We start from the raw sequence: 11,554 nt of genomic DNA on the forward strand, positions 1-11,554 counted from the left end.
GTCTAAAATATCTTGATTATGAGTGGTGACATATTGCTATGCATAGTTTTCAAACAAATCCTCACACAACTCCAATGTTCACTTTAAAGTTGAAATCTTGATATAGGAAAAAAATACAAAACTCTAACTCTCTAAATACTTTTTTTTGTAGAAGTGCCGTTCATACAACTTGAGTTGTCCAACGGATTTTTCTAACGAATGGAAATTGTTAATTATACACTAATTTATGACAAAACTTCAAAAGAAACGAATAAATCTATCACTGCTTTATTGAATTTTAAACCAGAACTGGATAGAAGGTACTGACTTCAGTGGGAACTTCCCTATTTAAAACAATAAACCAAAAAGTGGGAAAAATCACACAACGGATGTGGCCAAGCGTCTTTCAGAAAATCCCAGATATATAGGTGTTTCCAATATATAAACATAGAAAAACTTCTTCAGAATACGAAATCGACCTGGCTTGGTTTGAAAAAATTTGCATGAGGCCATGTTAAACTGCGGTAATTTACTTTTATTATTCAGAAACGATAAGTAGGTCTGTGATAGGCTATAGACGTAGCCAGGGGGAAATGGGGGCCATGCTCTTTCAAAATTTCCCAGATTTGGACAATCAATAAATTTGAGAAAAAGTTGCATGAAGGAACTTGGACGTTTCTAAACCGAAGAAATTGCGTCAACGCAGACACTTTAAAAGTTGTGTATCAGGCTTTGATTGACTTTCATTTACAGCAATGCATATATCAAGTTAGGAAAAGGCTAGTAAAAGTGCATTGGGTTCTTCTTTTAAATTATAAAATGAGAATATTCATCAGCTTAAATACCAAATAATTATTTGATAGGCCAACTGAAAAATTCTGGTATACACTGCTCATGGTTGGTTGGTTTTGACTAGTTTTGAATCAGGGATATCTAAAGAAGGAGATACGAAGGCTCAGAGCGATTGCTGATTGTCATGACACTAGAAGGGCGGTAGTTGGTATCGCGTTAAACATGCGGTTTTTTTGAAATTGCAGAAAGTTTTGCAGTGCAGCTGGTACACTCAGCAACACAAAACAGTTAGCAAGTGTTATCTGGAACATATTTAAAGAATACTTGTTTGAAAAGACACTTGAAAGGTTACCAGTTAGCTGTTTTTTTGACAAAACCTTTGCAGTTGGCTAGGTGTAAAGCAAGTATATGTGTAATTGAATTAACAAGTGAGTAGCCTATATGAGCATTCGTTGAATATCCATACCTGGTTGTAATAGTGCAATGCAGGTTGTCATGACAAAGTTTATAAAATTACTATATGTACCAATTGTTATTTTACCATAAACAGAGATTATCTAAGATAAATAGAAGCCCTTCTATTGGGCACTTTAACGTATTACACTGCCCAAAAAGGTAACCGCAGTGGCCGAGTGGTTAGCGCGTTGGGCTCGCAGTCGAGAGCCTGCATGTTCGACTCCAGCCACCTGCAATTGCTGTTGTTTCTCTGGGCAAGAAACTTTCCGATAATTGCCTCTACCCAGTGATCGATTTCGAGTAATGGGTAGTAGGAGAGACCGGGGCTAAAAGTAACAGGGGTAAGTTGTAACACTATCAGTTTTTTCCCCAACTAAACAGAAAAATATATTTCTCTATAGTGCCCTCTATCAAGTGTATTGTAGCTAAGTTACAGAGAAACCCTCGTTTCAATATCTCTCCGTACAGTTGAGTTATAACGAAAAGCATTTTTTGCCTACTGAAAGTAAAATTTTAGAAAATTAAACTTGTAGTTACTACGACAAGAAAAAGTAAGCTAGAGGGCTGGTCTTTTTTTTTTTATATAACCATTTACTTAGGTATTTAAAAAATTAAAATTGACCAAAAATATGTGGCATTTTATTGGTGAAATATCGAACAGTTTATGGCTAACTGCTTTTGGAGCAAGATGTAACAAGAGCTGTGTTATGTTCTTTGGCAGTAAATGAACTAGATTACTTGGTAACTGTTACAATTATGCGTAATTATATAGCAAGGGCAACAAGCTTTAATAAACATAATGTTCAGTTGTATTTCAACAAACTTAGTGAAGTTTTGAATCGTTACAAATTTAAAGCCTCTGACATTTGGAATTTGTATGAGACAGGGGTCACAACTGTGCAAAAGCCCCGTAAAGTTGTGGCTCGAAAAGGCAGCAGACAAGTTGGTGTTACTACTTCAAGGGGAAGGGGAGAATTGGTGACTGTTTGTCAAGCAGTTAATGCCACAGGCAATAATGTGCCGCCAATATTGATTTTTCCTAGAAAAATTTATAGAGACTGGTTAATCGTGGGGGACCACTTGGCTGCATTGGTGTAGCAAATGGTTCAGGATGGATGCAGGAAGCTCAACTCTTGGAGTTTATGCATCACTTTATTAAGCATGTGCGACCAAGTAAAGAAACCCCTGTTTTGCTACTGCTAAACAACTATTCTGCACATTTGTCTATTGCTGTATATTGAACTTAGCCAAAGAAAATGGGATTGTGGTTCTGTCTTTTCTTCCGCACACTACCCATAAACTCCAGCCTCTGGATGTTTCAGTTTATGGGCCTCTTAAGAAATACCTTGCTAGTGCACAAGATAATTGGATGAAAAATCATCCTGGTGAAGTAATGTCAATTTATCATCTGCCAGCCATTCTTAATGAAGCTTTACCAAAAGCCAACACCCCAATCAATATCATGAATGGGTTTAAGAAAACTGGCATTTATGCCTTTTAATCCAAATATCTTTGAAGATCATGAGTTTGCTCCTGCTTCTGTTACTGATAGAGATGACCCTATCCATGGCAATGCTGCCCCTGCTCTACCTATCCTCACAGATGAAAATACTTCCACTGAGATAACAAGTCATGAACAATCCTGTATCACTCCAAGTGAGGATGTTTCTACTGATCAACCTTCAGTTGCAACACCTTCTACTTCTCTTCGTTTAAGTGAAACACCAAGTCCTTCTGTTTCTTTGAGTGCTGGTTCAGCAGTGTTTTCTCCTATCCAAGTAATGTGAGGACTGCCTAAGGCTGCACCTAGAAAAGTTGGGGCAAAGAAACGCAAAACTAAGCAGTCTGCAATCTTGACAGACACGCCAGAAAAAGAGAAGCTTGAAGAAGAGCAACATGCTTCCAAATCCAAGCACACAAAGAAGCGAAAGCTTACTTTTGAAAAGAAAAAGAAACAAGGCTGCTCGAAGAAAACCGAATGGTATTGTTTGGTGTGCTCCGAAGCGTATTCGAACAGTAGGCTAGACCGGGAGAAAACTGGGTCAGGTGTGTAAAGTGCCATGGTTGGTCGCATTCTCAATGTACCGAGGGATTGCCAAAGTATTATTGTCATCTTTGTGAGGAGTAAAGGAAAAATGTGAATTTTTGAAATGCCTATTATATTGTGTGCAGTTTTTCTTCAGTGTGTATCTTCTGGTGAATATTTTCTGACCTTGAGGAGTGAATAAACCTTTCTTGAGCAAAAGTGAATGTTCAGTATAGTGTTTGCTATTTATTAGCAGCAAAAATATTCTGTTACAACTTGCCCCTGCCTGTATAACAACTTGCCCCATATCCGGGGTTGTAATTGTAATCCAAGTTGTAACGCCCGATTGAAGTTTTTCTAGGCCAATTTTCTCAAAATCCTTAATACATTTTACAGGGCTTTAAGTGGAATAATATGCGTAAATAGTCTACCTATACAACTAATCTCCAAAAAATTCGCTCAGACTTGTTTTTACAGACACATAATAAATAATTCAAAAAATGTTACAACTAGCCCCGGTCTCCCCTACCACATTTAAGTCATAAGTAGATTTAATTAACATTTAAGTCATACCCTTCTTTTGTCAGATGTAATAAAAGCCTTCGTATCCCCTTCTCTAGATATCTCTGTTTTGAATCTTTATCATCGGCTTGATAGGTAATTCCTGGTAGTTTCGCATACTTGTAGAGTTCTTGACGCAAGGCATGGGGTTCGTGGGCATGGGTTACCAAAATTGGCACATTGGCAGAGTGAAGTTTCCCTATTGTTGAATTAAGTGTTGTTGCCGGAGAATTATTCCATTCACTAGGTGCCGCCGAATGGAGAGCAGTTCTGAAACGCGTTACTCAAGTGCACAGCCCGAGAGTCGAACCAGCGCCGCGTGATTTTGAGCCAAGCGCGTAACCACTCAGCTAACGGGTTCATCAGGATTACCATCTTTTCTAGCATAAGTTACAGTGTTGATCTGATAATGCAAAATCAACAAGCTGTTTCATTGACGTTTCACGCAGTATGAAAAAGCGCATTCTCAGAATGAATAACCTACTCAGATCCAGTGGTGCCGAAGTGGGGGAGGGGATGGGAGATGACATCCGACTCTGAAGACGTTTGCACTCTGCACACGTTAGCAACGCTTTCATCTAAGGGTGACTTACCACCACAAGCCAACCAACCGAGAGGAGTGAGCAAAGCATGTGGTTCACTACGATTCTCACCAACACGCTCTTCTTTAGCACACATCAAATAAGCGTTGTCGTTTCCAATCAGTACATCTACAGTACTACAATCATTCAAATGAAACATATTCACGTCATGAAAATGACGGAAACTACTTAAATCCTGCTTGTGCGGAAAGTTTTAACATTGTCAGCCCAAGCTGGGTTAACCACCGAAGTTATATCACAAAACAGTTCATTCGTCTCTAACGACTGAATGTTGAGTTTAACAAGGTCAGCACAAGTAGGTTTCTGACCAGCCAGAGTATCCATTTTAAACGACGCTTTGTCATATGGTTTAACGTCAAGTTCGCAGACCAAATCACTCGAAACAAAAGTCAACTGCGAACCAGGATCATGCTGACAATACACCAACTTCGATTTGCCAGTTATTGGATTCAAAACACGAGCAGCAGTAACGCGGTTAAAAGCTGCTTTAACATTTTCAATCTTAACATTACGCACAGGAACTCTGGCACCAGCATCATCTTTGCCAATCGAATCCAGAGAATCACGTGACGTCACATAAAAATCATGCAGAAGAAAAAAGTGTTTCCTATCGTTGTTAGGTCCACATTGACGACAGTTGTTTGCATGATTACAGTCCCTAACCATATGCTGGCGCAAACAATTCAAGCATTTGCCAGCTTTCACAATGACATCTCTCCGATCTTTAGGTGTCAAGCGCAAAAATTCTTTACAATTAGACAAAAAATGATATTCAACTTGACCACGTGACGAACAACAAAAACATGCCGGTATGTCACTACGTCTGGCCACACCACCGCGCGGTGCGCCAACAGCAGTCGAGTACTGCGAACTCCCTGAAATCACATTATGATGGGGTTTTACCGACGTCTGCCTAACCGGACAAGAAGGCAATTTTCCTTTACCAAACTTTTTAAAATGCTGTGACTCACCAGACTCGCCCATTAGCATAATGCTAAAATCAGTCGACTTGCGCGTTTCCTCCCGTACTACAAATTCAAACAAACTCTGAAAAGTAGGCTCATCAGTACCACCATACTGATCACCTAAAAAGTCAAGATAACGCTGCTTAGCGTCAAACGGGAGTCGCTTAGCCAAATCCAAAACAAAACGTCCTTCCAATTTATCACGCTGACCATAAGCTTGCGCGTAAAGCAGACACTGCGACAATTCATCTTTAAACTCTTTCAGATCACTGGAAGAGGTCGAAGTCAATTTGCTACCATAGCGATACTTTCTAATTTCCGGTTCGGCGAAAAGACCTCCACGAACCCCAAAACACTGGGACAAGCGAGCTAACGACATTTCTATCCTGTCTTCCTCTGACAAGCCAGGAGTGTCGAAAACCAAATTAGCAATCGTTTGCGCAGCTGTTCTAACACAAGCTGCTTGTAACAAAGTCAAACGAGTTCCCTTAAAGGGCGAAGCTGCCATTAAGGCCGTAACACGATTTTTAAAGAAGACAAATGGCATATTATTACCATCGTAACCAATCAAGGCCGCCTTATCGAAAAACGTCCTACTATTTTGGTATTCAAAAAAGCAATCCTGTTGTTGAGAACTCGATTTAGCGGGAGAAGACAAGCTATATCCCTTAAGAGGCTGAGGGGGCTCAGTCACGTGCACAGCACGATCAAGATCCTCACAAACGTTAAAATCAGTAGACGCGACACGCCTCTCACAACCACCCAAATTACGTGTAGCTGGGCGATCAAAACCTAGCGGCGCAGAAAACTGTGAAGGGGGCAAAGCATTACTGCTAATGGCGGCCCCGTGACCTATACGCTCTGGGGGAGGAGTTCGGCTGTAATTCGCAGACCTTGGCTCTACAGCCTTCGGAAAACCCTTAGCCGCGGCCCCGAGACCTCCTGAAACAGCTTGAAAAGATGTGGATTGCCCTGGTCCACTTACAGATTGAACAGGCGTCTGGAAAAGGTTATGTAAATTAAACTGCGATTTATGTTCACTTCTGGAATGGCTAGAAGAACCCTTCTTAGAACTACGCCGGAAGCCCACATCTGATCGATATTCAGCCAAAGCTATCTCTTTACGTTGTTCAGCCCTCAACTGTGCGTCTTTGAGTGCGAACTCAGCAGCTCTAGCTTCGGCTCTCGCGGCGGCCTCAGCAGCTCTCGCTTCGGCCTCAGCAGCTCTTGCGGCAGCCTCTGCTCGTGCGGCCTCAGCTCTCGCGGCAGCCTCTGCTCGTGCGGCCTCAACTCTTATGGCCTCAGCTCTCGCGATGGCCTCAGCTGCTCTTGCTTCGGCCTCAGCTTGGATCTGGAGCTCCTCTCTTCTGAGCTGTAGGTTAATTTGTGCAACTATTCGTGACGAACTCGTAGACATCCTAGTGCTTACATTTGAGGCGCTATCCTCAGGATGTATGTCAGCGTCCAACATATCTGAGAACTCTCTTACTTTTTCTTCGAAGTTATTTTTTAACGAGTTAAATTCGGGATCTACCCTATCACGAAGTTCTGCCAAGATTGCAGAGTTAAAAATTTTAGTCAAAAGAGCATGGAAATGCCGTAAATCCTCTTCCAAAGTAGAGAACTTAGATCTAAAAATTAACAGTTCCTGCTTATCACTCAAAGAACCTAGGGCTACAGAAAGTTCCCCAATTTGAGTCAAAATATCCCTTCTAAGATGCCGGGCCTCTCGAACTGACTTAGCCTCATCGTTACTGGGTCCCTCCCCAGAATGGCCTGCCCGACCGCAAAGAACATCATCAGGCTTAAACTCAGTCGAGTCGACGGCGGCCGAGTCCTTGTCGCCACCGAGTGTAGACATATTAAGTGTTGGGGCTAAATTTAACAATTAAAAAATTAAGTTACACAAACACACAAAATTATTACAGTAGTTATAAAAAACTTAACTGCAAAGACCGTAAAATACAAAAAGAATTTAAATGCACGATTACCGTAGCTGTACGAGTATATGAAGTCCAAAAGTCCACAAAACTTGCTTGGATTCTTCGACTTGAATCTTCAAGCACAGATCGATTGTCTTTAATCTTCTTTCATGCCAATGAATGTCAAAGTTATTTTTCGTCAGTACCAAACTGAGAAGAAATGTCTTTAATTTTCTTTTGCTTCTTTAGACTACCAACCAACAAGATCTTCTTTTATTATTTCTTTGCTTTAATTTCTTCTTGACCAACCAACTGACAAGAACTCGTCTTTTATTTTTTTATGCCTTCAAGTGCTTCTTGGCCTACCAGCTAACAAAAAACGTCTTTTATTTTTTATGTGCTTCTAAGTTTCTTCTTGGCCTACCAGCTAACAAGTCACGTCTTTTATTTTTTATGGTCACAGCGGTAAACCATAATCTCTTCGTGGGAAAATTGTAACATAAAGTTCCCGGATCCGTTCGTCTGCATGTACGGTAATGACCGAAAAAGAAACACTCCTCGAAACGTCTATTCAAAAAGTGTATTCCTGTAAAATTAGCCCGCGGCTATCGAAAATGGGACGCAACACCGTACGCCTCTAAAACTGTCATTACAGAACAGATTACTTGGATAAAAGACGGAAAATTTGTCCAGCTAGCAAGCACCAAGCAAACAGTTAAACTTGCGACTGACTTCCAACAAACAATTTTACGAATGACTAGAATAATTTGCGATATCTCAAATGCACGTAGACAGTAACTGTGACGCAATAATGAAAGACAATTATGAAGTCATTCAAACAGGTGTTCAAGCGGCTAATGCAATATTTCATCAGGTCTTACGACCGATGGTGCAATATTTGGACATTTTCTAGCAATTTCCATGACGTAAGATGCCAGCTAGGTTAAGTAGACCATAACGGTTTTATATGACGTTTGATTTGGTGAATAATTGTCGGGAACAGCAGTATAATGAAGAAACTGCAGAAACATATTTGGGACTTGTGCTGATTTTGAACCCTTTGGCACTTATAGAGCAATTTATAATATCACGTTGCAAGGAGAAAAGCTTGACACTGACTCTTGTGAAGAGCTGTTTCAGGCCCTGAAAATCACTCGAGAGAAATATCGTGATTTGGAATTTGAGAACAATTACAAAAATGCAGTTTCACTTCCAAAAAAATTTGCTGTTAACTTTATCACGTCTTTGCAAGCACCACGGCAAAGAAGAGTCCCTGAAAAATTGGTTGGAGGCTCGATGGCAGCTAGCCTACTGCAGACACTCAACTACATTATAAAATACTTTACAATCAGTTCATGGACAGAGTTATCTCTGAACTGACCGAACGGTTTGAAAGTAGCCTGAATTCCGATTCGGCAAAGTGTAAAGAACTTGCACGAATTTTCAAGACCGGCTTAGTTCTTGAAATGGTCAAAAATTATCCAGAGCTGAATAGACAATCGATGAGTTATCAAATAGATTCATTCAGCAAGGCAACAGGAGCAAAATCTCTGTACGATGCTAAAAGAGCTTACCAGCAGGCCCGTAGCCAGACATTTTCAAGGGGGGGTTCCCAAATCCAAAAATATGGACCTTTTGAAAACATTTTCTTCTTTGCATGTCCCCAAGCAAGCAATTAAAACATAGAAAGTGGCAGTAAATAATACATAGGCCTACAAACAAAACAAACTTCAAATTGTCAACATTACAAAAACAAAATAAATAGGCTGCAAACAATTTTTGCATTAACAATAGCATATCTACAGGGGCGCCGGAAGCGGGGGGAAGAGGGAGCGGATGCCCTTTTAAGGTCATGTAAGCTACTGCACGTTTTGCAATATAACAATTTCTGCTATTCGCTTTTAGCCTAAATTGTCTACGATATGCGAAGTTTTAAACCAGAGATCCGCAAATTGTGGGTTGCGACCCAAATTTGGATCGCGAGACCATCCACAGTGGGTCGCAAAAGGGTTTAAACTTACTATAAATATAACTTGTATGTCAAAAATAAATACAATCATATACTCTTTGAAGCACTGAGTTTCGTCTTTCCACCTAAAACATCGGGAAGCTGATCGTGAGGTCCATGTTCCGAACAATTGAAAACCTCTGTCCTTCTGCCCCGAACTAAAATATCTTAGGGTGACACTAAAAAGATCGCTCACATACCACCACCATTTGGGGTCACTGCGCAAGAAACTCACATCCCGCGCTGGGTTATTCAAGCGCCTGGCTGGCTCCAGCTAGGGGGGCGAGAGCTGACACTTTGCCTATAGCAGCCTTAGCCCTTGTCTATTCTTCATCAGAGTACTGTGCACCTGTTTGGTGCTGCACTGCTCACTGCCACAACATCGACACAGCCATAAACAGCGCTTTGCGCACAGTGACCGGATACCTGGGTCCCACACCATTAGACAATCTCCCCATTCTCGCTGGCATCCAACCCGCTGATCTTCATCGTGAAGAAGCCACTCTGTCTCAGTCGACGGGCACTGGAGCCTAACCATCTTCTCCACCACAAGATCTCTGCTCTCCAAACGAGCACTCACGTCGACTGAAATCAAGACACCCATTCGTGCCAGCCGCTCAACTTCTGATCAACGAAGCTGATGAACAAAACATCTCTGCGGCTACTTGGGCAGACCATCTATTTAATTCAGAACGGAAGTCAAGTATAGCCTGTTAGTATTACCAGACTCCATTCGTTCATTTCCTACGCCGACACATGCTCCATAGGCTTGACACTACAAAGGCAGGCAAAGGTGCGCCTCAACAGTCTTCGTACCGGCGTTGGGCATTTCCGCTCATCCATGCACCAATGGTGAATGGCCTCTTCCTCCTCCTGTGAATGTGGTGCCGAGGAACAGACCGCAGACCACATCATCAATGACTACAGGACGGAGTGGAAGGTCTGCGCGTCTTGGATGATGAAACCAAAGACTGGCTGCTCTCTAGTAGCCTTCCAGTGTAGTCCTGGAACATCGTGAATCTGGGGTGGTAAAATGATAGATTCTCGTCCTCAGAGGGTTACACGACGACGACCACAGTTAGTAGATCCACTCACATATTATCACATAGATCCATAGATCCATATTACAATGATCTCACATAGATCCATATTAAGCTCAGTTTGGTCCATTCCTGAAAGTATAGGAGTGGTAGAAAATCCCTCCCCCCGCTCAATAAGCCTAAAATGGTCCGGTCTCGATGTGGGCTTAATAAGCGGGGACGACCGTATTAAAATTGATATTAAATTGCAAAAGATTTTGCGCAAAATTATATGCTTCTGAAATTATATGCTTCCGTTTGGGCCGCGAAGATTTCGTACGATTGTATTTTGGGTCGCGCCAACAAGTATTTGCGAACCCCTGTTCTAAACAAGCAACAATATTTTAACATGTTTATTCAGAACTATCTGGCAGGTTTCAGTTGATCATAGGTAGCTGATCCTGTGATCGTATGTACAGTTGTTCACTACACCTTCTCCAAAATATGGACCTTTTCTGCTCAAGGGAGGGTTCCCGGGAACCCCCCCGGCTATGGGCCTGTTACCAGGCATTGTCCGAGTTGGAAAAACCTTTTTATTCTCAAATACTCCAGCTGATTGAGAATTAATTTACCCGGTAAGCTCTGCTGTGTGTGAGAGGTCGTTTTCCAATCTTCGTAAATTGAAAACTTGGCTGAGAAATACTTTGGGACAGGAAAGGTTGAATGCTAGCATTGTTTGCAACATTCACCAAAATATTCTTAATGACATCAGCATAAATGACAGTGCTAATGAGTTTTCAATGCGCACTACTGTAAGACGCAATATGTTTGTTTGGAACAAGTTCTTGTGATGTGTTTGAAAGTTGTTATTTTTGTCATAAATTTGCAGATGTTCTTCTGAAGCTTCGATTGTTTTCGGTCTCCTCACTAGTGATTTTGTCCTATAGTGCACTAAGTGTAGTGATTCTAGTGAAGGAGAGGGCAAGAAGAAATTAGTGTAATTTCTGTTTGTTTTTTGGAAAAACCAAGTATTTATTGGACGGTCATAGGTTCAAATCCCGCTGGAGGTACCAATTTTTCTTTGCTTGTTTCTTAATCTTGCAGCCGTCATTCACAAGAGCACTGGTAGCACTTTTATCTCAATGATTTCTTACCTGTAGCCCTATATTAAGCTGTTAGCAGCTAATTTACCGAGGTCCGGTGATTGTTTAATAAACTTAATAC

Source organism: Aplidium turbinatum, chromosome 1, assembly GCF_918807975.1.
Source record: "Aplidium turbinatum chromosome 1, kaAplTurb1.1, whole genome shotgun sequence".
Lineage (NCBI taxonomy): Eukaryota > Metazoa > Chordata > Ascidiacea > Aplousobranchia > Polyclinidae > Aplidium > Aplidium turbinatum.